The sequence below is a fragment of the Pseudophryne corroboree genome, unplaced genomic scaffold (genome assembly GCF_028390025.1).
Source record: "Pseudophryne corroboree isolate aPseCor3 unplaced genomic scaffold, aPseCor3.hap2 scaffold_150, whole genome shotgun sequence".
NCBI classification, from domain to species: Eukaryota; Metazoa; Chordata; class Amphibia; order Anura; family Myobatrachidae; genus Pseudophryne; species Pseudophryne corroboree.
Window position 1 is genome coordinate 1,050,231 of NW_026968131.1, and position 27,519 is coordinate 1,077,749.

Sequence of the window (27,519 nt, forward strand, 5' to 3'; positions counted from 1 at the left end):
CAGAGATGTGCCTGAGCAGCGGCCCTCCCCAGCCCTATCCCAAATCATACTTATTTTGCATAGGAGATACCATGGTCATGAAGATTGTTCTCCCAGGGTGAGGTTCATTCATTGCATTCTGGGTATGCTGACCCCTGTGATTTCCCCAAATTTGGGAAACTCGACTGCATTATTTGTGGTAGTGGGGACTGTGTTTGTGCTTTCCTCTGGTCAGCTCTGGTAAAAGTCAGATTTCTTTGTCTCAGATCTTCCTCTAGCCTTGTTCTTCTTTCGAGAGTTTCCTTGTGCTGCCTCAGTTGGATCTCCTTCACTTGACAGGGGGGTGCCCGAGCAGCGACCCTCCCAAGCTCTAGCCCAACTCCTACTTACCTGCCAGGTGAGATACTATAATCAGGATGGTGCTTCTCCCAGGGCAAGGCTCACCCATTGCACTCTGGGTGTGCTGCTCCTACTATTTCCCCAAATGTGGGACACTTGACTGCATAATTTGTGTTTCCTCTGGTCGGCTCTCGTATAATTCAGATCTCTTTGTCTCAGGTCTCTCTCCAGCCTAGTTTGCTGTCTGTTTCCACTTCTTTTTTCTTGAGCCCCTCCCTTCTATACCCTTGTGCACTATCCTGACTTCTCCTCCCGTCTGCTTACTTTGTGCCTTCCAATGCACAATGCAAACTACAGGTAGTGCTGCAGGGCCCACACCCTTTTACTTGCCTTACAGAGCAGCTCTGGAGCTGTTACAGTGCCCAGCTGCTGCAAGAAATCAGCTTGAATGCTTCATGGGATGGGGCATGGCCAACATGAGCCCCACACCAAAGGAGGGTGGGGGTGTTTAATGCGATCTAGGGGTCATCCAAGCAGCGCAAAAGGCCGCCATGCCCTGCACGCCCCTTTTCTCTTTTCATATGCAGATGAGGGTTGAAGCCAACTTTGACCCACTGCTTGGATAACATCACCATATGCAAATCCATCTGCTGCAGGCCTTCCCCCAGGAATGCTTGCACTAGTTGTTGCATTTGGTTTGTTGTTTGGGGGTGCTTCAGTATTAGGCAGCCTTCTGCCCTCCCATGTTCATCTGAAAATATGTGTTCTCCCTGCGGTTGTTGTCCCCAGATGAGAGTTCCCTTGTGCTGCCTCAGTTGAATTTCCTTTACTTGACAGAGATGTGCCTGAGCAGCGGCCCTCCCCAGCCCTATCCCAAATCATACTTATTTTGCATAGGAGACACCATGGTCATGAAGATTGTTCACCCAGGGTGAGGTTCATTCATTGCATTCTGGGTATGCTGACCCCTGTGATTTCCCCAAATGTGGGAAACTCGCCTGCATTATTTGTGGTAGTGGGGGACTGTGTTTGTGTTTTCCGCTGGTCAGCTCTGGTAAAAGTCAGATTTCTTTGTCTCAGATCTTCCTCTAGCCTTGTTCTTCTTTCGAGAGTTCCATTGTGCTGCCTCAGTTGGATCTCCTCCACTTGAAAGGGGGGTGCCCGAGCAGCGACCCTCAACAGCTCTAGCCCAACTCCTACTTACCTGCCAGGTGAGATACTATGATCTTGAAGGTGCTTCTCCCAGGGCAAGGCTCACCCATTGCACTCTGGGTGTGCTGCTCCTGCGATTTCCCCAAATGTGGGAAACTTGACTGCATAATTTGTGTTTCCCCTGGTCGGCTCTCGTATAATTCAGATCTCTTTGTCTCAGGTCTTTTTCCAGCCTAGTTTGCTGTCTGTTTCAACTTCTTTTTTCTTGAGCTGCTCCCTTCTATGCCCTTGCGCACTATCCTGACTTCTCCTGTCTGCTTACTTTGTGCCTTCCAATGCACAATGCAAACTACAGGTAGTGCTGCAGGGCCCACACCCTTTTACTTGCCGTTCAGAGCAGCTCTGGAGCTGTTACAGTGCCCAGCTGCTGCAATAAATCAGCTTGAATGCTTCAGGGGATGGGGCATGGCCAACATGAGCCCCACACCAAAGGAGGGTGGGGGTGTTTAATGCGAACTAGGGGTCATCCAAGCACCGCAAAAGGCCGCCATGCCCTGCACGCCCCTTTTCTCTTTTCATATGCAGATGAGGGTTGAAGCCAACTTTGACCCACTGCTTGGATGACATCACCGTATGCAAATCCGTCTTCTGCAGAACTTCCCTCAGGAATGCTTGCACTAGTTGTTGCATTTGGTTTGTTGTTTGGGGGTGCTTCAGTATTAGGCAGCCTTCTGCCCTCCCATGTTCATCTGAAAATATGTGTTCTCCCTGCAGTTGTTGTCCCCAGATGAGAGTTCCCTTGTGCTGCCTCAGTTGAATCTCCTTTACTTGACAGAGATGTGCATGAGCAGCGGCCCTCCCCTGCCCTATCCCAAATCATACTTATTTTGCATAGGAGATACCATGGTCATGAAGATTACTCTCCCAGGGTGAGGTTCATTCATTGCATTCTGGGTATGCTGACCCCTGTGATTTCCCCAAATGTGGGAAACGCGACTGCTTTATTTGTTGGTAGTGGGGGACTGTGTTTGTGTTTTCCTCTGGTCAGCTCTGGTAAAAGTCAGATTTCTTTGTTTCAGATCTTCCTCTAGCCTTGTTCTTCTTTCGAGAGTTTCCTTGTGCTGCCTCAGTTGGATCTCCTTCACTTGACAGGGGGGTGCCCGAGCAGCGACCCTCCCCAGCTCTAGCCCAACTCCTACTTACCTGCCAGGTGAGATACTATGATCATGAAGGTGCTTCTCCCAGGGCAAGGCTCACCCATTGCACTCTGGGTGTGCTGCCCCTGCGATTTCCCCAAATGTGGGAAACTTGACTGCATAATTTGTGTTTCCCCTGGTCAGGTCTCGTATAATTCAGATCTCTTTGTCTCAGGTCTCTCTCCAGCCTAGTTTGCTGTCTGTTTCAACTTCTCTTTTCTTGAGCCGCTCCCTTTTATACCCTTGTGCACTATCCTGACTTCTCCTCCTGTCTGCTTACTTTGTGCCTTCCAATGCACAATGCAAACTACAGGTAGTGCTGCAGGGCCCACACCCTTTTACTTGCCTTACAGAACAGCTCTGGAGCTGTTACAGTGCCAAGCTGCTGCAAGAAATCAGCTTGAATGCTTCAGGGGATGGGGCATGGCCAACATGAGCCCCACACCGAAGGAGGGTGGGGGTGTTTAATGCGAACTAAGGGTCATCCAAGCGCCGCAAAAGGCCGCCATGCCCTGCATACCCCTTTTCTCTTTTCATATGCAGATGAGGGTTCCAGCCAACTTTGGCCCACTGCTTGGATGACATCACCGTATGCAATTCCGTCTTCTGCAGAACTTCCCCCAGGAATGCTTGTACTAGTTGTTGCATTTGGTTTGTTGTTTGGGGGTGCTTCAGTATTAGGCAGCCTTCTGCCCTCCCATGTTCATCTGAAAATATGTGTTCTCCCTGCAGTTGTTGTCCCCAGATGAGAGTTTCCTTGTGCTGCCTCAGTTGAATCTCCTTTACTTGACAGAGATGTGCATGAGCAGCGGCCCTCCCCAGCCCTCTCACAAATCATACTTATTTTGCATAGGAGATACCATGGTCATGAAGATTGTTCTCCCAGGGTGAGGTTCATTCATTGCATTTTGGGTATGCTGACCCCTGTGATTTCCCCAAATGTGGGAAACTCGACTGCATTATTTGTGGTAGTGGGGGACTGTGTTTGTGCTTTCCTCTGGTCAGCTCTGGTAAAAGTCAGATTTCTTTGTCTCAGATTTTCCTCTAGCCTTGTTCTTCTTTCGAGAGTTCCCTTGTGCTGCCTCAGTTGGATCTCCTTCACTTTACAGGGGGGTACCCGAGCAGCGACCCTCCCCAACTCTCGCCCAACTCCTACTTACCTGCTAGGTGAAATACTATGATCATGAAGGTGCTTCTCCCAGGGCAAGGCTCACCCATTGCACTCTGGGTGTGCTGCTCCTGCGATTTTCCGAAATGTGGGAAACTTGACTGCATAATTTGTGTTTCCCCTGGTCGGCTATCGTATAATTCAGATCTCTTTGTCTCAGGTCTCTCTCCAGCCTAGTTTGCTGTCTGTTTCCACTTCTCTTTTCTTGAGCCGCTCCCTTCTATGCCCTTGCGCACTATCCTGACTTCTCCTCCTTTCTGCTTACTTTGTGCCTTCCAACGCACAATGCGAACTACAGGTAGTGCTGCTGGGCCCACACCCTTTTACTTGCCTTACAGAGCAGCTCTGGAGCTGTTACAGTGCCCAGCTGCTGCAAGAAATCAGCTTGAATGCTTCAGGGGCTGGGGCATAGCCAACATGAGCCCCACACCGAAGGAGGGTGGAGGTGTTTAATGCAAACTAGGGGTCATCCAAGCGCCGCAAAAGGCCGCCATGCCCTGCATAACCCTTTTCTCTTTTCATATGCAGATGAGGGTTCCAGCCAACTTTGGCCCACTGCTTGGATGACATCACCGTATGCAAATCCGTCTTCTGCAGACCTTCACCCAGGAATGCTTTTACTAGTTGTTGCATTTGGTTTGTTGTTTGGGGGTGCTTCAGTATTAGGCAGCCTTCTGTCCTCCCATGTTCATCTGAAAATATGTGTTCTCCCTGCAGTTGTTGTCCCCAGATGAGAGTTCCCTTGTGCTGCCTCAGTTGAATCTCCTTTACTTGACAGAGATGTGCCTGAGCAGCGGCCCTCCCCAGCCCTATCCCAAATCATACTTATTTTGCATAGGAGATACCATGGTCATGAAGATTGTTCTCCCAGGGTGAGGTTCATTCATTGCATTCTGGGTATGCTGACCCCTGTGATTTCCCCAAATTTGGGAAACTCGACTGCATTATTTGTGGTAGTGGGGACTGTGTTTGTGCTTTCCTCTGGTCAGCTCTGGTAAAAGTCAGATTTCTTTGTCTCAGATCTTCCTCTAGCCTTGTTCTTCTTTCGAGAGTTCCTTTGTGCTGCCTCAGTTGGATCTCCTTCACTTGACAGGGGGGTGCCCGAGCAGCGACCCTCCCCAGCTCTAGCCCAACTCCTACTTTCCTGCCAGGTGAGATACTATGATCATGAAGGTGCTTCTCCCAGGGCAAGGCTCACCCATTGCACTCTGGGTGTGCTGCCCCTGCGATTTCCCCAAATGTGGGAAACTTGACTGCATAATTTGTGTTTCCCCTGGTCGGCTTTCGTATAATTCAGATCTCTTTGTCTCAGGTCTCTCTCCAGCCTAGTTTGCTGTCTGTTTCCACTTCTCTTTTCTTGAGCCGCTCCCTTCTATGCCCTTGCGCATTATCCTGACTTCTCCCGTCTGCTTACTTTGTGCCTTCCAACGCACAATGCGAACTACAGGTAGTGCTGCAGGGCCCACACCCTTTTACTTGCCTTACAGAGCAGCTCTGGAGCTGTTACAGTGCCCAGCTGCTGCAAGAAATCAGCTTGAATGCTTCAGGGGCTGGGGCATAGCCAACATGAGCCCCACACCGAAGGAGGGTGGAGGTGTTTAATGCGAACTAGGGGTCATCCAAGCGCCGCAAAAGGCCGCCATGCCCTGCATAACCCTTTTCTCTTTTCATATGCAGATGAGGGTTCCAGCCAACTTTGGCCCACTGCTTGGATGACATCACCGTATGCAAATCCGTCTTCTGCAGACCTTCACCCAGGAATGCTTTTACTTTTTGTTGCATTTGGTTTGTTGTTTGGGGGTGCTTCAGTATTAGGCAGCCTTCTGTCCTCCCATGTTCATCTGAAAATATGTGTTCTCCCTGCAGTTGTTGTCCCCAGATGAGAGTTCCCTTGTGCTGCCTCAGTTGAATCTCCTTTACTTGACAGAGATGTGCCTGAGCAGCGGCCCTCCCCAGCCCTATCCCAAATCATACTTATTTTGCATAGGAGATACCATGGTCATGAAGATTGTTCTCCCAGGGTGAGGTTCATTCATTGCATTCTGGGTATGCTGACCCCTGTGATTTCCCCAAATTTGGGAAACTCGACTGCATTATTTGTGGTAGTGGGGACTGTGTTTGTGCTTTCCTCTGGTCAGCTCTGGTAAAAGTCAGATTTCTTTGTCTCAGATCTTCCTCTAGCCTTGTTCTTCTTTCGAGAGTTTCCTTGTGCTGCCTCAGTTGGATCTCCTTCACTTGACAGGGGGGTGCCCGAGCAGCGACCCTCCCAAGCTCTAGCCCAACTCCTACTTACCTGCCAGGTGAGATACTATAATCAGGATGGTGCTTCTCCCAGGGCAAGGCTCACCCATTGCACTCTGGGTGTGCTGCTCCTACGATTTCCCCAAATGTGGGACACTTGACTGCATAATTTGTGTTCCCTCTGGTCGGCTCTCGTATAATTCAGATCTCTTTGTCTCAGGTCTCTCTCCAGCCTAGTTTGCTGTCTGTTTCCACTTCTTTTTTCTTGAGCCCCTCCCTTCTATACCCTTGTGCACTATCCTGACTTCTCCTCCCGTCTGCTTACTTTGTGCCTTCCAATGCACAATGCAAACTACAGGTAGTGCTGCAGGGCCCACACCCTTTTACTTGCCTTACAGAGCAGCTCTGGAGCTGTTACAGTGCCCAGCTGCTGCAAGAAATCAGCTTGAATGCTTCATGGGATGGGGCATGGCCAACATGAGCCCCACACCAAAGGAGGGTGGGGGTGTTTAATGCGATCTAGGGGTCATCCAAGCAGCGCAAAAGGCCGCCATGCCCTGCACGCCCCTTTTCTATTTTCATATGCAGAGGAGGGTTGAAGCCAACTTTGACCCACTGCTTGGATAACATCACAATATGCAAATCCATCTGCTGCAGGCCTTCCCCCAGGAATGCTTGCACTAGTTGTTGCATTTGGTTTGTTGTTTGGGGGTGCTTCAGTATTAGGCAGCCTTCTGCCCTCCCATGTTCATCTGAAAATATGTGTTCTCCCTGCAGTTGTTGTCCCCAGATGAGAGTTCCCTTGTGCTGCCTCAGTTGAATTTCCTTTACTTGACAGAGATGTGCCTGAGCAGCGGCCCTCCCCAGCCCTATCCCAAATCATACTTATTTTGCATAGGAGACACCATGGTCATGAAGATTGTTCACCCAGGGTGAGGTTCATTCATTGCATTCTGGGTATGCTGACCCCTGTGATTTCCCCAAATGTGGGAAACTCGCCTGCATTATTTGTGGTTGTGGGGGACTGTGTTTGTGTTTTCCGCTGGTCAGCTCTGGTAAAAGTCAGATTTCTTTGTCTCAGATCTTCCTCTAGCCTTGTTCTTCTTTCGAGAGTTCCATTGTGCTGCCTCAGTTGGATCTCCTTCACTTGACAGGGGGGTGCCCGAGCAGCGACCCTCCCCAGCTCTAGCCCAACTCCTACTTACCTGCCAGGTGAGATACTATGATCTTGAAGGTGCTTCTCCCACGGCAAGGCTCACCCATTGCACTCTGGGTGTGCTGCCCCTGCGATTTCCCCAAATGTGGGAAACTTGACTGCATAATTTGTGTTTCCCCTGGTCGGCTCTCGTATAATTCAGATCTCTTTGTCTCAGGTCTCTCTCCAGCCTAGTTTGCTGTCTGTTTCCACTTCTCTTTTCTTGAGCCGCTCCCTTCTATGCCCTTGCGCACTATCCTGACTTCTCCCGTCTGCTTACTTTGTGCCTTCCAACGCACAATGCGAACTATAGGTAGTGCTGCAGGGCCCACACCCTTTTATTTGCCTTACAGAGCAGCTCTGGAGCTGTTACAGTGCCCAGCTGCTGCAAGAAATCAGCTTCAATGCTTCAGGGGCTGGGGCATAGCCAACATGAGCCCCACACCGAAGGAGGGTGGAGGTGTTTAATGCGAACTAGGGGTCATCCAAGCGCCGCAAAAGGCCGCCATGCCCTGCATAACCCTTTTCTCTTTTCATATGTTGATGAGGGTTCCAGCCAACTTTGACCCACTGCTTGGATGACATCACTGTATGCAAATTCGTCTCCTGCAGACCTTCCCCCAGGAATGCTTGTACTAGTTATTGCATATGGTTTGATATTTGATGGTGCTTCAGTATTAGGCAGCCTTCCGCCCTCCCATGTTCATCTGAAAAGATGTGGTCTCCCTGCAGTTGTTGTCCCCAGACGAGAGTTCCCTTGTGCTTCCTCAGTTGAATCTCCTTAACTTGACGGGGGAGGGGCTGCCCGAGCAGCCACCCTTCCCAGCCCTATCCCAACTCATACTTATTTTGCATATGAGATCTCTATATCATGAAGATTGTTCTCACAGGGTGAGGTTCATCCATTATATTTTAAAATAGGAAGGTTCAAATTACATATTTGAATTGCATCTATGTGCTGGATTCAAATGTCCCCCCCCCCCTTCCTTTCTCAATTGTGCCCGTCAGCAGCTATTCTAAGGTTGCTGCCAATGGGTGTGACACATTAATTTCTTCTGTGGGGTACACTGGACTCCACAAGGATTCACATTGGGGTGTAGAGTAGGATCTTGATCTGAGGCACCAACCGGCTCAAAGCTTTTGACTGTTCCCAATATGCTCAGCGCATTCTCCTCTATAACCCCGCTTCCATAAACAGGGAGCTCAGTTTGTAGTTGTTGCCTTCAGTAGCAGGCCACTTAACAGGGGCCTGCCTCAAGCAGCCTATTCTTAGCTATTAATTTTGACAAGAAAAGAAGAACTTTTTTTATGAGAATCTACAAGGGCTGCAGCAGGCTAGGTCTAATAGACATCTTTACTGCAGCTTCATCACTCCCAGCGGCGCTGTATACTCCCGTGCCCTGGTTGCTGGGTCACTGCAGCGGAGGCTCCGGTTTCTTCCTAAGGTCAGTCACACACAATGTAACACCCCGGTATAACAAGTGTGTAAACTATGTGGAACAGGTCAGGGATACCTTGATGGACTATTCCTCCTTCAGCAGCAGCTCTTCTCTATTCCTGGCAGAGAGGCAAGGTTTCCCCAGACACAAAGAAAGGCAGGCAGGGCTTTGTATGAAAGAATAAATGGTTTACCACATAACTCAGAAAAGGAACTGATTACAGTAGGGAAGGGAAAGATTTGATTCAAGCAACTTAAACACAGACACCATATACACTTTAAGTCATTACACAAATGGTAATATAACTAAATCTGAGATTAATACTATGTTGCTTAGTAATAGAAATCAACTTATGCAGACAATATTTAAGTCCCAGATAACATTGGTGTCACAGCAGGGAGTCTCTATGTGCACGTTGGGGCCCGGTTATGTTGTTACATAGTTATATGCAGCTATTGTCTCCTTTAGCTGTGAACAAAATATTGTAGCTCTGTGTAGTAAAGATGATTGTTTAAAACAAACTGGAGCTGCTTCCCATGTAAATCGCTGCATAGGTATAGTAAATATAGGATAATGTCCTTTGCAGTGGAGTAGGTTTCAATATAAATATGGATTTATCTCACCCAGTCAATAGATGTTTCTGAGGCAGTTTCCCCTCAGATGTAGGCCAGTCAGCATTGGTATAAAGGCTTTATACTCTCCTGTCTCTGACACTTGCTGTGCACTCTCTTGGCTGAGAGTGTCATGGCGTTCTTACTTGTTAATTGCTGCACTTCCACTGCTCTATTTTGCACTACTGCTTACTCTCTCATGCAATTTTCAGCTTATTTGTCTCCCCTCTCTCAGCTGCTCATCTCTGCGTAATGGCGTCGCCAGCTCTTTCCTCACCATGGCTCCAACTGACTTCTCAAACTGCTGTTCAATTTTCTTTTAAATAAACTTTATTTAAAATGGCACAGGCAACTACACTGTTGTCAAAAATGTCCTTGTTGTTATGGGATATCACACGTGCCCCCCCCCCAAAACATGCGTGTCCTCACGCATTTTGGTTTTATCCCTATATAAACTTCTCACTATATCCAGTCACATTCATTAGTGAACACAGTTTATGTCTGAAACATTAACATTTATCAACATTTTTAACATCAGTATCTGATAGGTATAATTCCTTTTGTGCTATAGTACATTAACACATGCTCCTGGAGCAATCGGTTGAAATCTGGACAGTATATGGTCTTGAAAAGTTTGTCTAGGAAACCTCAACCCCCCTGCCATGGATGAGTATTGAACTCTTTCTAAACTGTCTTTGGGACATGCTGTACAAAACTGCAGCTGACTATGGTGGTTTTCTGTTTTGCAAGCCCTAGTCTTCTTGCCTCCTTGTCGGTGACAAACCACCTTAGTCTGCTGTAAATACATTTTATGAGCCTCTTCCATTCCATCTTGGGATTCAGTATCACAGCTGGTTTGGGACAATGGATTCTGGAGAGAAAGAGGCAGCAAGGTTCTTCTTACAGAACAGGTTGGACAGTTTCGACACCATCTCTTGATGTCTTCCCTCATTTCAACCCAAAAGAACTTTTTCCAGATGCTTGTTTCCATCCTTTTGCACCCAGGGTGACCTGACTTGTTATTCTTCAAGCACATAACAAGCACTTTGTCTTGGAATTACAAGTTGACTGATCCTATAATGAGTATTAGGATCCACACTACATCGAACCAACTGTCCTTTCTCTTCAAACAGCCTTTCTCGCTGTCTCAACAACTTCAGGAGTTCTGGCAAGGATTCTTGCCTTTGTCGCTTGGTCAGGTATTTCCCAGTCTTCAGTAAGGCTTTGAGGTGTCTTATCATCTGACTTTTATCTTGCAGGTGGTCAAAACTGGTTCCTTGAATAGGTTGCTCACAGTTTCTAGAACTGGATGCTATATTATTCATGCCTAACATTGAAGCATTCTTTCGGATAATCTGGACACTGGAGATGGGCATTTCTATCATTATTTGGCTAGCCTTATTTTTTTCATGTTCCTCTCTTACAGATAATTCTGTTATCATTCTTCCCTTTTGTTTGGCTATCCCAGGTTGAAGGCCTTGTTTCTCCTGGAGCTTGTCAGTTTGAAACTCTCCTTGGAGTGCTGCTACGAGCTCCTCACAGCAGTTCCGCAACACATTCATGCCCACTATCACTGGAGGCAATCCATCATCTTGGGCAGTGGTGATGATGAAGCCTTGCTGTGGTAGCACTGTTCGTCCGATTTGAATTTCAGCTTCCCAGTATCCTTTGCAAGGGATGCAGTGCCCATTGCTTGCAATCGGGTTTATCAATGTGGAAGTTGACGGAAACATCTGTTCCTCAGTCCAATGCTGCTCAAACTGTGTTGCTTGTATTGTGGTCACTTGTGATCCAGTGTCTAAGAGAGCGGGCATTGAGACTCCATTGATGCAAACTTGAACCACCGGGCATTGGCTAACATAACGGGTTAACCACATGAATTTGGAGTTTAAATGATCTGGCTGCTCAAATTCTCTCTTAATTTGTCCGCTTCCTTCACAGCTTTGAAAAATGGGTCGCCTTTGGGAGGCAAAGTGGTTGGAAAAAAGTGTCTCCCTGTTTCTATGTAGGTCCCATTGGGAACTGTTCAGTGGTCTCCTCTCCTGGCACCATTCCATTTCTTCATGGAGCAGTGCCTGCTGTCTCTTCAGAATCTGCAGGTCTCTGCGCATCTCTGTCACACCACGTGTCAGTTCAGCCAGATGACCTCGTAACTCACTAGAAGAGTCAAATATGCATGTCTTTGAACATGGCACTGTCACTCCTTTTACTGTAGGTGGGTAAGTAGCTCCTTTAAAACTTGACTCCTGGGCATCAGAATTCTCTTGATACCGTGGCATCTCTGGAATAGACTCTTGTGGAACAGCCCCTGAAGTAAGACTGGAGCCTAGAACTTTAATCGCAGCCTCTTTAAAATCCAGGAATGTGCTTCCAGGCTTCTGCAATCTCAATAGTCGCAGCTGAGTTTTTACAAATTCGCCCCTTGCACCTTCAGTGAACTGGTCCAATAACATTTTCTCTTTGTCATGCACTTCCTCAGGGTCTGCTTGCTGAACATCTCTGAGTGCTTCCTGCAAGCTGAGGGCATAGCCCCGTAGTGACTCTCCCGGTTGTTGCTTTCGAGCAAAGAAGTGCATTTTAAGTTCTGACACTGTCCTTGTGTCAAATTTGGTAGCAAGCCTGTTGAGGATCTGGTCCACAGTCTTCTTCTCTTCAGTAGGCCAAGAAGTAACCTCTCTAAGTGCAAGCCCTTTCAACTGTCCCATCAAGATCTCCACCTTTTGCTGCTCTTTCAGCGGGTACAGACGAAACAAAGACTGCAGTAGTATCCTCATCAGTTTATTTTTGTCAATTACCATTTTAATAATCGGGTAAAGAAAATTAAGTGGATTTTTGAAAGAAAACAATACTGTCAATATACTATTAAAACAAATTAAAATGGTAAAAGTTATTGTACTTTAAGTAAAAATAAAAGAGCAAAAATATCAATCCCAGTTTTGGATTACTTTAATTAACAAAAAAAATGCATATAGCAGAGGATAGTTTCAATCTGCCTACCTCTGGGCTATGGAACCAGCATGCTTCCATTACAGTACTCTGCTGCACATGTAATTGCAAGAGATCCTGAAGCACTCACTCATCATGGGAAAGTACCAATGTGTTTCTTCATTGGTTGATGGAAGAAACATCTTACAAAAACTCTCCAGATTATTGACTATTTAAAGTTTTTCTAGGAAACGTTCTAGATGAATGCTTATCAGCCTTTGTCAGTACATACTTTTGCAAAGTGTCGCTGTGGCGCAATCAGTTAGTGTGTACGGCTATTAACCAAAAGGTTGGTGGTTCAATCCCACCCAGGGACGTAATTGACCTTGTTATCAGATTTTGGTGATCTTTAAGTAGACAAGTCAAAATTTCAAAAACCCGTGTTATGGTGTAAGGTACCTGGCCTTCTCTGATGTAATCAGAGTTAGATTTGATTCAGTGGTTTTATAAAAACAGCTAGGAAGCACAATTTAGCAGTGGTTTGCAGAGAAAAAGAAATATGCTGGCAAAAAAATCCAATTGAGTGATTAAACAGCTCTTCATTTTCTAGCTTTACTTTTATGCTAACAAATTTGTTCTCTGAAAAGTGTCCACAAAGCCAAATATCTGATTAACATCTTTGTAGGGATGGTTTTTCACCTATTACTAAATTAAACTTGCTTCATTGGAAAGGCAGCAAGATGCATCCTCATTTCAATATCTACTGAAATAATACAGGTTGACACCAGGAAACATTAAAGCCACTGCATCCTTGCTGCTTTCTCATGTGGAAGTCTGTTTAATGTGAAAACAAGGTGATATCTAATTAGCACACAGGTAAGGAATTAAGAAAATCTTTATTTAAGGGTGAAGATGTTTCTCACAAAATTGTTGCCCCAATGCATCATTGAAATTCAAGCTGGAAAGATGATTTTAATATATCACTTGAACATTTTGTATTGCTCTTCTGGTGACAATGTAGTTTGTTTTTGTCAATTACCATTTTAATAATCGGGTAAAGAAAATTAAGTGGATTTTTTAGAGAAAACAATACTGTCAATATACTATTAAAACAAATTAAAATGGTAAAAGTTATTGTACTTTAAGTAAAAATAAAAGAGCAAAAATATCAATCCCAGTTTTGGATTACTTTAATTAACAACAAAAAATGCATATAGCAGAGGATAGTTTCAATCTGCCTACCTCTGGGTTATGGACCCAGCATGCTTCCATTACAGTACTCTGCTGCACATGTAAGTGCAAGAGATCCTGAAGCACTCACTCATCATGGGAAAGTACCAATGTGTTTCTTCATTGGTTGATGGAAGAAACATCTTACAAAAACTCTCCAGATTATTGACTATTTAAAGTTTTTATAGGAAACGTTCTAGATGAATGCTTATTAGCCTTTGTCAGTATGGACTTTTGCAAAGTGTCTCTGTGGCGCAATCAGTTAGTGTGTACGGCTATTAACCAAAAGGTTTGTGGTTCAATCCCACCCAGGGACGTAATTGACCTTGTTATCAGATTTTGGTGATCTTTATGTAGACAAGTCAAAATTTCAAAAACCCCTGTTATGGTGTAGGGTACCTGGCCTTCTCTGATGTAATCAGAGTTAGATTTGATTCAGTGATTTTATAAAAACAGCTAGGAAGCACAATTTAGCAGTGGGTTGCAGAGAAAAAGAAATATGCTGGCAAAAAAAATCCAATTGAGTGATTAAACAGCTCTTCATTTTCTGGCTTTATTTTTATGCTAACAAATTTGTTCTCTGAAAAGTGTCCACAAAGCCAAGTTTCTGATTAACACCTTTGTAGGGATGGTTTTTAACATATTACTAAATTAAACTTGCTTCATTGGAAAGGTAGCAAGATGCATCCTCATTTCAATATCTACTGAAATAATACAGGTTGACACCAGGAAACATTAACGCCACTGCATCCTTGCTGCTTTCTCATGTGGAAGTCTGTTTAATGTGAAAACAAGGTGATTTCTAATTAGCACACAGGTAAGGAATTAAGAAAATCTTTATTTAAGGGTGAAGATGTTTCTCACAAAATCGTTGCCCCAATGCATCATTGAAATTCAAGCTGGAAAGATGATTTTAATATATCACTTGTACATTTTGTATTGCTCTTCTGGTGACAATGTAGTTTGTTTTTGTCAATTACCATTTTAATAATCGGGTAAAGAAAATTAAGTGGATTTTTGAAAGAAAACAATACTGTCAATATACTATGAAAACAAATTAAAATGGTAAAAGTTATTGTACTTTAAGTAAAAATAAAAGAGCAAAAATATCAATCCCAGTTTTGGATTACTTTAATTAACAAAAAAAAAGCATATAGCAGAGGATAGTTTCAATCTGCCTACCTCTGGGCTATGGACCCAGCATGCTTCCATTACAGTACTCTGCTGCACATGTAATTGCAAGAGTTCCTGAAGCACTCACTCATCATGGGAAAGTACCAATGTGTTTCTTCATTGGTTGATGGAAGAAACATCTTACAAAAACTCTCCAGATTATTGACTATTTAAAGTTTTTCTAGGAAACATTCCAGATGAATGCTTATTAGCCTTTTTCAGTATGTACTTTTGCAAAGTGTCTCTGTGGCGCAATCAGTTAGTGTGTACGGCTATTAACCAAAAGGTTGGGGGTTCAATTCCACCCAGGGACGTAATTGACCTTGTTATCAGATTTTGGTGATCTTTAAGTAGACAAGTCAAAATTTCAAAAACCCCTGTTATGGTGTAGGGTACCTGGCCTTCTCTGATGTAATCAGAGTTAGATTTGATTCAGTGATTTTATAAAAACAGCTAGGAAGCACAATTTAGCAGTGGGTTGCAGAGAAAAAGAAATATGCAGGCAAAAAAATCCAATTGAGTGATTAAACAGCTCTTCATTTTCTGGCTTTATTTTTATGCTAACAAATTTGTTCTCTGAAAAGTGTCCACAAAGCCAAGTATCTGATTAACATCTTTGTAGGGATGGTTTTTCACCTATTACTAAATTAAACTTGCTTCATTGGAAAGGCAGCAAGATGCATCCTCATTTCAATATCTACTGAAATAATACAGGTTGACACCAGGAAACATTAACGCCACTGCATCCTTGCTGCTTTCTCATGTGGAAGTCTGTTTAATGTGAAAACAAGGTGATATCTAATTAGCACACAGGTAAGGAATTAAGAAAATCTTTATTTAAGGGTGAAGATGTTTCTCACAAAATCGTTGCCCCAATGCATCATTGAAATTCAAGCTGGAAAGATGATTTTAATATATCACTTGTACATTTTGTATTGCTCTTCTGGTGACAATGTAGTTTGTTTTTGTCAATTACCATTTTAATAATAGGGTAAAGAAAATTAAGTGGATTTTTGAAAGAAAACAATACTGTCAATATACTACTAAAACAAATTAAAATGGTAAAAGTTATTGTACTTTAAGTAAAAATAAAAGAGCAAAAATATCAATCCCAGTTTTGGATTACTTTAATTAACAAAAAAAATGCATATAGCAGAGGATAGTTTCAATCTGCTTACCTCTGGGTTATGGGCCCAGCATGCTTCCATTGCAGTACTCTGCTGCACATGTAAGTGCAAGAGATCCTGAAGCACTCACTCATCATGGGAAAGTACCAATGCGTTTCTTCATTGGTTGATGGAAGAAACATCTTACAAAAACTCTCCAGATTATTGACTTTTTAAAGTTTTCTAGGAAACGTTCTAGATGAATGCTTATTAGCCTTTGTCAGTATGTACTTTTGCAAAGTGTCTCTGTGGTGCAATCGGTTAGTGTGTTTGGTTATTAACCAAAGGGTTGGTGGTTCAATCCCACCAAGGTATGTAATTGACCTTGTCATCAGATTTTGGTGATCTTTAAGTAGACAAGTCAAAATTTCAAACCCCCTCTTATGGTGTAGGGTACCTGGCCTACTCTGATGTAATCAGAGTTAGATTTGTTTAAGTGATTTTATCAAAAAACAGCTAGGAAGCACAATTTAGCAGTGGGTTGCAGAGAAAATGAAATATGCTGGCAGAAAAATCCAATTGAGTGATTAAACAGCTCTTCATTTTCTGTCTTTATTTTTATGCTAACTAATTTGTTCTCTGAAAAGTGTCCACAAAGCCAAGTATCGGATTAACATCTTTGTAGGGATGGTTTTTCACCTATTACTAAATTAAACTTGCTTCATTGGAAAGGCAGCAAGATGCATCCTCATTTCAATATCTACTGAAATAATACAGGTTGACACCAGGAAACATTAACGCCACTGCATCCTTGCTGCTTTCTCATGTGGAATTCTGTTTAATGTGAAAACAAGGTGATATCTAATTAGCACACAGGTAAGGAATTAAGAAAATCTTTATTTAAGGGTGAAGATGTTTCTCACAAAATCGTTGCCCCAATGCATCATTGAAATTCAAGCTGGAAAGATGATTTTAATATATCACTTGTACATTTTGTATTGCTCTTCTGGTGACAATGTAGTTTGTTTTTGTCAATTACCATTTTAATAATCGGGTAAAGAAAATTAAGTGGATTTTTGAAAGAAAACAATACTGTCAATATACTATTAAAACAAATTAAAATGGTAAAAGTTATTGTACTTTAAGTAAAAATAAAAGAGCAAAAATATCAATCCCAGTTTTGGATTACTTTAATTAACAAAAAAAAAAATGCATATAGCAGAGGATAGTTTCAATCTGCCTACCTCTGGGTTATGGACCCAGCATGCTTTCATTACAGTACTCTGCTGCACATGTAAGTGCAAGAGATCCTGAAGCACTCACTCATCATGGGAAAGTATCAATGTGTTTCTTCGTTGGTTGATGGAAGAAACATCTTACAAAAACTCTCCAGATTATTGACTTTTTAAAGTTTTTCTAGGAAACGTTCTAGATGAATGCTTATTAGCCTTTGTCAGTATGGACTTTTGCAAAGAGTCTCTGTGGCGCAATCGGTTAGTGTGTTTGGTTATTAACCAAAGGGTTGGTGGTTCAATCCCACCCAGGGATGTAATTGACCTTGTTATCAGATTTTGGTGATCTTTAAGTAGACAAGTCAAAATTTCAAACCCCCTCTTATGGTGTAGGGTACCTGGCCTACTCTGATGTAATCAGAGTTAGATTTGATTAAGTGATTTTATAAAAAATAGCTAGGAAGCACAATTTAGAAGTGGGTTGCAGAGAAAAAGAAATATGCTGGCAGAAAAATCCAACTGAGTGATTAAACAGCTCTTCATTTTCTGGCTTTATTTTTATGCTAACAAATTTGTTCTCTGAAAAGTGTCCACAAAGCCAAGTATCTGATTAACACCTTTGTAGGGATGGTTTTTCACCTATTACTAAATTAAACGTGCTTCATTGGAAAGGCAGCAAGATGCATCCTCATTTCAATATCTACTGAAATAATATAGGTTGACACCAGGAAACATTAAAGCCACTGCATCCTTGCTGCTTTCTCATGTGGAAGTCTGTTTAATGTGAAAACAAGGTGATATCTAATTAGCACACAGGTAAGGAATTAAGAAAATCTTTATTTAAGGGTGAAGAGGTTTCTCACAAAATCGTTGCCCCAATGCATCATTGAAATTCAAGCTGGAAAGATGATTTTAATATATCACTTGTACATTTTGTATTGCTCTTCTGGTGACAATGTAGTTTGTTTTTGTCAATTACCATTTTAATAATCGGGTAAAGAAAATTAAGTGGATTTTTGAAAGAAAACAATACTGTCTATATACTATTAAAACAAATTAAAAAGGTAAAAGTTATTGTACTTTAAGTAAAATAAAAAGAGCAAAAATATCAATCCCAGTTTTGGATTACTTTAATTAACAAAAAAAATGCATATAGCAGAGGATAATTTCAATCTGCCTACCTCTGGGTTATGGACCCAGCATGCTTCCATTACAGTACTCTGCTGCACATGTAAGTGCAAGAGATCCTGAAGCACTCACTCATCATGGGAAAGTACCAATGTGTTTCTTCATTGGTTGATGGAAGAAACATCTTACAAAAACTCTCCAGATTATTGACTATTTAAAGTTTTTCTAGGAAACGTTCTAGATGAATGCTTATTAGCCTTTGTCAGTATGTACTTTTGCAAAGTGTCGCTGTAGCGCAATCAGTTAGTGTGTACGGCTATTAACCAAAAAGTTGGTGGTTCAATCCGACCCAGGGACGTAATTGACCTTGTGATCAGATTTTGGTGATATTTAAGTAGACAAGTCAAAATTTCAAACCCTCTCTTATGGTGTAGGGTACCTGGCCTTCTCTGATGTAATCAGAGTTAGATTTGATTCAGTGATTTTATAAAAACAGCTAGGAAGCACAATTTAGCAGTGGGTTGCAGAGAAAAAGAAATATGCTGGCAAAAAAAATCCAATTGAGTGATTAAACAGCTCTTCATTTTCTGGCTTTATTTTTATGCTAACAAATTTGTTCTCTGAAAAGTGTCCACAAAGCCAAGTTTCTGATTAACACCTTTGTAGGGATGGTTTTTAACATATTACTAAATTAAACTTGCTTCATTGGAAAGGTAGCAAGATGCATCCTCATTTCAATATCTACTGAAATAATACAGGTTGACACCAGGAAACATTAACGCCACTGCATCCTTGCTGCTTTCTCATGTGGAAGTCTGTTTAATGTGAAAACAAGGTGATTTCTAATTAGCACACAGGTAAGGAATTAAGAAAATCTTTATTTAAGGGTGAAGATGTTTCTCACAAAATCGTTGCCCCAATGCATCATTGAAATTCAAGCTGGAAAGATGATTTTAATATATCACTTGTACATTTTGTATTGCTCTTCTGGTGACAATGTAGTTTGTTTTTGTCAATTACCATTTTAATAATCGGGTAAAGAAAATTAAGTGGATTTTTGAAAGAAAACAATACTGTCAATATACTATGAAAACAAATTAAAATGGTAAAAGTTATTGTACTTTAAGTAAAAATAAAAGAGCAAAAATATCAATCCCAGTTTTGGATTACTTTAATTAACAAAAAAAAAAGCATATAGCAGAGGATAGTTTCAATCTGCCTACCTCTGGGCTATGGACCCAGCATGCTTCCATTACAGTACTCTGCTGCACATGTAATTGCAAGAGTTCCTGAAGCACTCACTCATCATGGGAAAGTACCAATGTGTTTCTTCATTGGTTGATGGAAGAAACATCTTACAAAAACTCTCCAGATTATTGACTATTTAAAGTTTTTCTAGGAAACATTCCAGATGAATGCTTATTAGCCTTTTTCAGTATGTACTTTTGCAAAGTGTCTCTGTGGCGCAATCAGTTAGTGTGTACGGCTATTAACCAAAAGGTTGGGGGTTCAATTCCACCCAGGGACGTAATTGACCTTGTTATCAGATTTTGGTGATCTTTAAGTAGACAAGTCAAAATTTCAAAAACCCCTGTTATGGTGTAGGGTACCTGGCCTTCTCTGATGTAATCAGAGTTAGATTTGATTCAGTGATTTTATAAAAACAGCTAGGAAGCACAATTTAGCAGTGGGTTGCAGAGAAAAAGAAATATGCAGGCAAAAAAATCCAATTGAGTGATTAAACAGCTCTTCATTTTCTGGCTTTATTTTTATGCTAACAAATTTGTTCTCTGAAAAGTGTCCACAAAGCCAAGTATCTGATTAACATCTTTGTAGGGATGGTTTTTCACCTATTACTAAATTAAACTTGCTTCATTGGAAAGGCAGCAAGATGCATCCTCATTTCAATATCTACTGAAATAATACAGGTTGACACCAGGAAACATTAACGCCACTGCATCCTTGCTGCTTTCTCATGTGGAAGTCTGTTTAATGTGAAAACAAGGTGATATCTAATTAGCACACAGGTAAGGAATTAAGAAAATCTTTATTTAAGGGTGAAGATGTTTCTCACAAAATCGTTGCCCCAATGCATCATTGAAATTCAAGCTGGAAAGATGATTTTAATATATCACTTGTACATTTTGTATTGCTCTTCTGGTGACAATGTAGTTTGTTTTTGTCAATTACCATTTTAATAATAGGGTAAAGAAAATTAAGTGGATTTTTGAAAGAAAACAATACTGTCAATATACTACTAAAACAAATTAAAATGGTAAAAGTTATTGTACTTTAAGTAAAAATAAAAGAGCAAAAATATCAATCCCAGTTTTGGATTACTTTAATTAACAAAAAAAATGCATATAGCAGAGGATAGTTTCAATCTGCTTACCTCTGGGTTATGGGCCCAGCATGCTTCCATTGCAGTACTCTGCTGCACATGTAAGTGCAAGAGATCCTGAAGCACTCACTCATCATGGGAAAGTACCAATGCGTTTCTTCATTGGTTGATGGAAGAAACATCTTACAAAAACTCTCCAGATTATTGACTTTTTAAAGTTTTCTAGGAAACGTTCTAGATGAATGCTTATTAGCCTTTGTCAGTATGTACTTTTGCAAAGTGTCTCTGTGGTGCAATCGGTTAGTGTGTTTGGTTATTAACCAAAGGGTTGGTGGTTCAATCCCACCAAGGTATGTAATTGACCTTGTCATCAGATTTTGGTGATCTTTAAGTAGACAAGTCAAAATTTCAAACCCCCTCTTATGGTGTAGGGTACCTGGCCTACTCTGATGTAATCAGAGTTAGATTTGTTTAAGTGATTTTATCAAAAAACAGCTAGGAAGCACAATTTAGCAGTGGGTTGCAGAGAAAATGAAATATGCTGGCAGAAAAATCCAATTGAGTGATTAAACAGCTCTTCATTTTCTGTCTTTATTTTTATGCTAACTAATTTGTTCTCTGAAAAGTGTCCACAAAGCCAAGTATCGGATTAACATCTTTGTAGGGATGGTTTTTCACCTATTACTAAATTAAACGTGCTTCATTGGAAAGGCAGCAAGATGCATCCTCATTTCAATATCTACTGAAATAATATAGGTTGACACCAGGAAACATTAAAGCCACTGCATCCTTGCTGCTTTCTCATGTGGAAGTCTGTTTAATGTGAAAACAAGGTGATATCTAATTAGCACACAGGTAAGGAATTAAGAAAATCTTTATTTAAGGGTGAAGATGTTTCTCACAAAATCGTTGCCCCAATGCATCATTGAAATTCAAGCTGGAAAGATGATTTTAATATATCACTTGTACATTTTGTATTGCTCTTCTGGTGACAATGTAGTTTGTTTTTGTCAATTACCATTTTAATAATCGGGTAAAGAAAATTAAGTGGATTTTTGAAAGAAAACAATACTGTCAATATACTATTAAAACAAATTAAAATGGTAAAAGTTATTGTACTTTAAGTAAAAATAAAAGAGCAAAAATATCAATCCCAGTTTTGGATTACTTTAATTAACAAAAAAAAAAATGCATATAGCAGAGGATAGTTTCAATCTGCCTACCTCTGGGTTATGGACCCAGCATGCTTTCATTACAGTACTCTGCTGCACATGTAAGTGCAAGAGATCCTGAAGCACTCACTCATCATGGGAAAGTATCAATGTGTTTCTTCGTTGGTTGATGGAAGAAACATCTTACAAAAACTCTCCAGATTATTGACTTTTTAAAGTTTTTCTAGGAAACGTTCTAGATGAATGCTTATTAGCCTTTGTCAGTATGGACTTTTGCAAAGAGTCTCTGTGGCGCAATCGGTTAGTGTGTTTGGTTATTAACCAAAGGGTTGGTGGTTCAATCCCACCCAGGGATGTAATTGACCTTGTTATCAGATTTTGGTGATCTTTAAGTAGACAAGTCAAAATTTCAAACCCCCTCTTATGGTGTAGGGTACCTGGCCTACTCTGATGTAATCAGAGTTAGATTTGATTAAGTGATTTTATAAAAAATAGCTAGGAAGCACAATTTAGAAGTGGGTTGCAGAGAAAAAGAAATATGCTGGCAGAAAAATCCAACTGAGTGATTAAACAGCTCTTCATTTTCTGGCTTTATTTTTATGCTAACAAATTTGTTCTCTGAAAAGTGTCCACAAAGCCAAGTATCTGATTAACACCTTTGTAGGGATGGTTTTTCACCTATTACTAAATTAAACGTGCTTCATTGGAAAGGCAGCAAGATGCATCCTCATTTCAATATCTACTGAAATAATATAGGTTGACACCAGGAAACATTAAAGCCACTGCATCCTTGCTGCTTTCTCATGTGGAAGTCTGTTTAATGTGAAAACAAGGTGATATCTAATTAGCACACAGGTAAGGAATTAAGAAAATCTTTATTTAAGGGTGAAGAGGTTTCTCACAAAATCGTTGCCCCAATGCATCATTGAAATTCAAGCTGGAAAGATGATTTTAATATATCACTTGTACATTTTGTATTGCTCTTCTGGTGACAATGTAGTTTGTTTTTGTCAATTACCATTTTAATAATCGGGTAAAGAAAATTAAGTGGATTTTTGAAAGAAAACAATACTGTCTATATACTATTAAAACAAATTAAAAAGGTAAAAGTTATTGTACTTTAAGTAAAATAAAAAGAGCAAAAATATCAATCCCAGTTTTGGATTACTTTAATTAACAAAAAAAATGCATATAGCAGAGGATAATTTCAATCTGCCTACCTCTGGGTTATGGACCCAGCATGCTTCCATTACAGTACTCTGCTGCACATGTAAGTGCAAGAGATCCTGAAGCACTCACTCATCATGGGAAAGTACCAATGTGTTTCTTCATTGGTTGATGGAAGAAACATCTTACAAAAACTCTCCAGATTATTGACTATTTAAAGTTTTTCTAGGAAACGTTCTAGATGAATGCTTATTAGCCTTTGTCAGTATGTACTTTTGCAAAGTGTCGCTGTAGCGCAATCAGTTAGTGTGTACGGCTATTAACCAAAAAGTTGGTGGTTCAATCCGACCCAGGGACGTAATTGACCTTGTGATCAGATTTTGGTGATATTTAAGTAGACAAGTCAAAATTTCAAACCCTCTCTTATGGTGTAGGGTACCTGGCCTTCTCTGATGTAATCAGAGTTAGATTTGATTCAGTGATTTTATAAAAACAGCTAGGAAGCACAATTTAGCAGTGGGTTGCAGAGAAAAAGAAATATGCTGGCAAAAAAATCCAATTGAGTGATTAAACAGCTCTTCATTTTCTGGCTTTATTTTTATGCTAACAAATTTGTTCTCTGAAAAGTGTCCACAAAGCCAAGTTTCTGATTAACACCTTTGTAGGGATGGTTTTTAACCTATTACTAAATTAAACTTGCTTCATTGGAAAGGTAGCAAGATGCATCCTCATTTCAATATCTACTGAAATAATACAGGTTGACACCTGGAAACATTAACGCCACTGCATCCTTGCTGCTTTCTCATGTGGAAGTCTGTTTAATGTGAAAACAAGGTGATTTCTAATTAGCACACAGGTAAGGAATTAAGAAAATCTTTACTTAAGGGTGAAGATGTTTCTCACAAAATCGTTGCCCCAATGCATCATTGAAATTCAAGCTGGAAAGATGATTTTAATATATCACTTGTACATTTTGTATTGCTCTTCTGGTGACAATGTAGTTTGTTTTTGTCAATTACCATTTTAATAATCGGGTAAAGAAAATTAAGTGGATTTTTGAAAGAAAACAATACTGTCAATATACTATTAAAACAAATTAAAATGGTAAAAGTTATTGTACTTTAAGTAAAAATAAAAGAGCAAAAATATCAATCCCAGTTTTGGTTTACTTTAATTAACAAAAAAAAAAGCATATAGCAGAGGATAGTTTCAATCTGCCTACCTCTGGGCTATGGACCCAGCATGCTTCCATTACAGTACTCTGCTGCACATGTAATTGCAAGAGTTCCTGAAGCACTCACTCATCATGGGAAAGTACCAATGTGTTTCTTCATTGGTTGATGGAAGAAACATCTTACAAAAACTCTCCAGATTATTGACTATTTAAAGTTTTACTAGGAAACGTTCCAGATGAATGCTTATTAGCCTTTGTCAGTATGTACTTTTGCAAAGTGTCTCTGTGGCGCAATCAGTTAGTGTGTACGGCTATTAACCAAAAGGTTGGGGGTTCAATTCCACCCAGGGACGTAATTGACCTTGTTATCAGATTTTGGTGATCTTTAAGTAGACAAGTCAAAATTTCAAAAACCCCTGTTATGGTTTAGGGTACCTGGCCTACTCTGATGTAATCAGAGTTAGATTTGATTAAGTGATTTTATAAAAAATAGCTAGGAAGCACAATTTAGAAGTGGGTTGCAGAGAAAAAGAAATATGCTGGCAGAAAAATCCAACTGAGTGATTAAACAGCTCTTCATTTTCTGGCTTTATTTTTATGCTAACAAATTTGTTCTCTGAAAAGTGTCCACAAAGCCAAGTATCTGATTAACACCTTTGTAGGGATGGTTTTTCACCTATTACTAAATTAAACGTGCTTCATTGGAAAGGCAGCAAGATGCATCCTCATTTCAATATCTACTGAAATAATACAGGTTGACACCAGGAAACATTAAAGCCACTGCATCCTTGCTGCTTTCTCATGTGGAAGTCTGTTTAATGTGAAAACAAGGTGATATCTAATTAGCACACAGGTAAGGAATTAAGAAAATCTTTATTTAAGGGTGAAGAGGTTTCTCACAAAATCGTTGCCCCAATGCATCATTGAAATTCAAGCTGGAAAGATGATTTTAATATATCACTTGTACATTTTGTATTGCTCTTCTGGTGACAATGTAGTTTGTTTTTGTCAATTACCATTTTAATAATCGGGTAAAGAAAATTAAGTGGATTTTTGAAAGAAAACAATACTGTCTATATACTATTAAAACAAATTAAAAAGGTAAAAGTTATTGTACTTTAAGTAAAATAAAAAGAGCAAAAATATCAATCCCAGTTTTGGATTACTTTAATTAACAAAAAAAATGCATATAGCAGAGGATAATTTCAATCTGCCTACCTCTGGGTTATGGACCCAGCATGCTTCCATTACAGTACTCTGCTGCACATGATAATCTGTGAGGAGGGGGATGTACACGGTGATGAATCGGAGGATGATGATGAGGTGGACATCTTGCCTCTATAGAGCCAGTTTGTGCAAGGAGAGATTTATTGCTTCTTTTTTGGTGGGGGTCCAAACCAACCCGTCATTTCAGTCACAGTCGTGTGGCAGACCCTGTCACTGAAATGATGGGTTGGTTAAAGTGTGCATGTCCTGTTTATACAACATAAGGGTGGGTGGGAGGGCCCAAGGCAATTCCACCTTGCACCTCTTTTTTCTTTTATTTTTCTTTGCGTCATGTGCTGTTTGGGGAGTGTTTTTTGGAAGGGCCATCCTGCGTGACACTGCAGTGCCACTCCTAGATGGGCCAGGTGTTTGTGTCGGCCACTTGGGTCGCTGAGCTTAGTCACACAGCTACCTCATTGCGCCTCTTTTTTTCTTTGCGTCATGTGCTGTTTGGGGAGTGTTTTTTGGAAGGGCCATCCTGCGTGACACTGCAGTGACACTCCTAGATGGGCCAGGTGTTTGTGTCGTCCACTTGGGTCGCTGAGCTTAGTCACACAGCTACCTCATTGCGCCTCTTTTTTTCTTTGCGTCATGTGCTGTTTGGGGAGTGTTTTTTGGAAGGGCCATCCTGCGTGACACTGCAGTGCCACTCCTAGATGGGCCAGGTGTTTGTGTCGGCCACTTGGGTCGCTGAGCTTAGTCACACAGCTACCTCATTGCGCCTCTTTTTTTCTTTGCGTCATGTGCTGTTTGGGGAGTGTTTTTGGAAGGGCCGTCCTGCGTGACACTGCAGTGCCACTCCTAGATGGGCCAGGTGTTTGTGTCGGCCACTTGGGTCGCTGAGCTTAGTCACACAGCTACCTCATTGCGCCTCTTTTTTTCTTTGCGTCATGTGCTGTTTGGGGAGTGTTTTTTGGAAGGGCCATCCTGCGTGACACTGCAGTGCCACTCCTAGATGGGCCAGGTGTTTGTGTCGGCCACTTGGGTCGCTGAGCTTAGTCACACAGCTACCTCATTGCGCCTCTTTTTTTCTTTGCGTCATGTGCTGTTTGGGGAGTGTTTTTTGGAAGGGCCATCATGCGTGACACTGCAGTGCCACTCCTAGATGGGCCAGGTGTTTGTGTCGGCCACTTGGGTCACTGAGCTTAGTCATCCAGCGACCTCGGTGCAAATTTTAGGACTAAAAATAATATTGTGAGGTGTGAGGTGTTAAGAATAGACTGAAAATTAGTGGAAATTATGGTTATTGAGGTTAATAATACTTTGGGATCAAAATGACTCCCAAATTCTATGATTTAAGCTGTTTTTTAGGGTTTTTTGAAAAAAACACCCGAATCCAAAACACACCCGAATCCGACAAAAAAAATTCGGTGAGGTTTAGCCAAAACGCGTTCGAACCCAAAACACGGCCGCGGAACCGAACCCAAAACCAAAACACAAAACCCGAAAAATTTCCGGTGCACATCTCTAGTGGCCATGCCATGTCACTGTGCAGGAGCCAGCACCGCTCACACACTAGTCCCCGGTGCAGCCCCCAACCCCCGGGACACCCGGAGCAACAAAATGTAGATTCAGGCCACCAGGCCACGCCCCTACCTATGAAACCATGCCTCCTTTTTACCATTGCGCTGCTTATCTGCGCGCACTGCATTACAATCTCCCTCGCCACCTCTCTGGGTGTCACCAGTGATAGTGACACCTCTGCCATGCTTGTAGCAGCTGGTCCTAAGATCTACGCCTCAAGCCCTGAGTGTTTGCCCTTGTGACTTGTTGATCATCATAGCAAAGCAGATGCTTACAGAAAACTGCAGGGGCTTAGATTGAAAATAAAAAAAATTGATGGGTATAAGGTAGAGAGGAGCGGGTTCGGTTCTCCGAGAACCGAATTCCCCACGAACTCCACGTGGTTTACACTGGTCCGAGGCAGGCTCGGTTGTTCCCGCCTGACTCGGAAAACCTGAACAAGGGAAAATGTCATCATCCCGCTGTCGGATTCTCGCGAGATTCGGATTCCATATAAAGAGCTGCGCGTTGCCGCCATTTTTACTCGTGCATTGAAGAGAGAGCGGAGAGGACGTGGCTATGTTCTCTCAGTGGAAATCTCAATATCAGTGCTCAGTATCAGTGGATACTTATTGCTGCTCAGTAATACTAGTAGTGTGTCTCTCCTGCTCAGTGTCAGTTCTCAGTAGTATCCTCATCAGTGCTCAGTATCACTGCTCATTGTCTTGTGCTGCATTGTTGTGCTCAGCATACTACAGTACATTACTAATAGTCCAGTGCTG

The 27,519-nt window shown here is 41.6% G+C and overlaps 14 non-coding genes across 14 annotated transcripts; all 14 read left to right on the forward strand.

Moving 5' to 3' along the window:
* Nucleotides 1-46: 46 nt before the first annotated feature.
* On the forward strand, nucleotides 47-208 carry LOC134999702 (U1 spliceosomal RNA). The gene has a single exon (XR_010201778.1). It is a non-coding gene; the product is annotated as a U1 spliceosomal RNA (small nuclear RNA).
* Nucleotides 209-361: 153 nt separating this feature from the next.
* LOC134999411 (U1 spliceosomal RNA) lies at nucleotides 362-524 on the forward strand. The gene has a single exon (XR_010201514.1). It is a non-coding gene; the product is annotated as a U1 spliceosomal RNA (small nuclear RNA).
* A 674-nt stretch (nucleotides 525-1,198) lies between these two features.
* LOC134999849 (U1 spliceosomal RNA) lies at nucleotides 1,199-1,362 on the forward strand. The gene has a single exon (XR_010201917.1). It is a non-coding gene; the product is annotated as a U1 spliceosomal RNA (small nuclear RNA).
* Nucleotides 1,363-1,514: 152 nt separating this feature from the next.
* Nucleotides 1,515-1,677, forward strand: LOC135000063 (U1 spliceosomal RNA). Its single transcript, XR_010202100.1, has one exon. It is a non-coding gene; the product is annotated as a U1 spliceosomal RNA (small nuclear RNA).
* A 671-nt stretch (nucleotides 1,678-2,348) lies between these two features.
* On the forward strand, nucleotides 2,349-2,513 carry LOC134999977 (U1 spliceosomal RNA). Its single transcript, XR_010202038.1, has one exon. It is a non-coding gene; the product is annotated as a U1 spliceosomal RNA (small nuclear RNA).
* A 152-nt stretch (nucleotides 2,514-2,665) lies between these two features.
* LOC134999945 (U1 spliceosomal RNA) lies at nucleotides 2,666-2,828 on the forward strand. Its single transcript, XR_010202010.1, has one exon. It is a non-coding gene; the product is annotated as a U1 spliceosomal RNA (small nuclear RNA).
* A 674-nt stretch (nucleotides 2,829-3,502) lies between these two features.
* LOC134999650 (U1 spliceosomal RNA) lies at nucleotides 3,503-3,666 on the forward strand. Its single transcript, XR_010201729.1, has one exon. It is a non-coding gene; the product is annotated as a U1 spliceosomal RNA (small nuclear RNA).
* A 152-nt stretch (nucleotides 3,667-3,818) lies between these two features.
* Nucleotides 3,819-3,981, forward strand: LOC134999431 (U1 spliceosomal RNA). Its single transcript, XR_010201530.1, has one exon. It is a non-coding gene; the product is annotated as a U1 spliceosomal RNA (small nuclear RNA).
* A 674-nt stretch (nucleotides 3,982-4,655) lies between these two features.
* On the forward strand, nucleotides 4,656-4,817 carry LOC134999703 (U1 spliceosomal RNA). Its single transcript, XR_010201779.1, has one exon. It is a non-coding gene; the product is annotated as a U1 spliceosomal RNA (small nuclear RNA).
* Nucleotides 4,818-4,970: 153 nt separating this feature from the next.
* LOC134999986 (U1 spliceosomal RNA) lies at nucleotides 4,971-5,133 on the forward strand. The gene has a single exon (XR_010202047.1). It is a non-coding gene; the product is annotated as a U1 spliceosomal RNA (small nuclear RNA).
* A 671-nt stretch (nucleotides 5,134-5,804) lies between these two features.
* On the forward strand, nucleotides 5,805-5,966 carry LOC134999704 (U1 spliceosomal RNA). Its single transcript, XR_010201780.1, has one exon. It is a non-coding gene; the product is annotated as a U1 spliceosomal RNA (small nuclear RNA).
* Nucleotides 5,967-6,119: 153 nt separating this feature from the next.
* On the forward strand, nucleotides 6,120-6,282 carry LOC134999401 (U1 spliceosomal RNA). Its single transcript, XR_010201504.1, has one exon. It is a non-coding gene; the product is annotated as a U1 spliceosomal RNA (small nuclear RNA).
* Nucleotides 6,283-6,956: 674 nt separating this feature from the next.
* On the forward strand, nucleotides 6,957-7,120 carry LOC134999855 (U1 spliceosomal RNA). The gene has a single exon (XR_010201923.1). It is a non-coding gene; the product is annotated as a U1 spliceosomal RNA (small nuclear RNA).
* Nucleotides 7,121-7,272: 152 nt separating this feature from the next.
* Nucleotides 7,273-7,435, forward strand: LOC134999412 (U1 spliceosomal RNA). The gene has a single exon (XR_010201515.1). It is a non-coding gene; the product is annotated as a U1 spliceosomal RNA (small nuclear RNA).
* The last annotated feature ends 20,084 nt before the right edge of the window (nucleotides 7,436-27,519 follow it).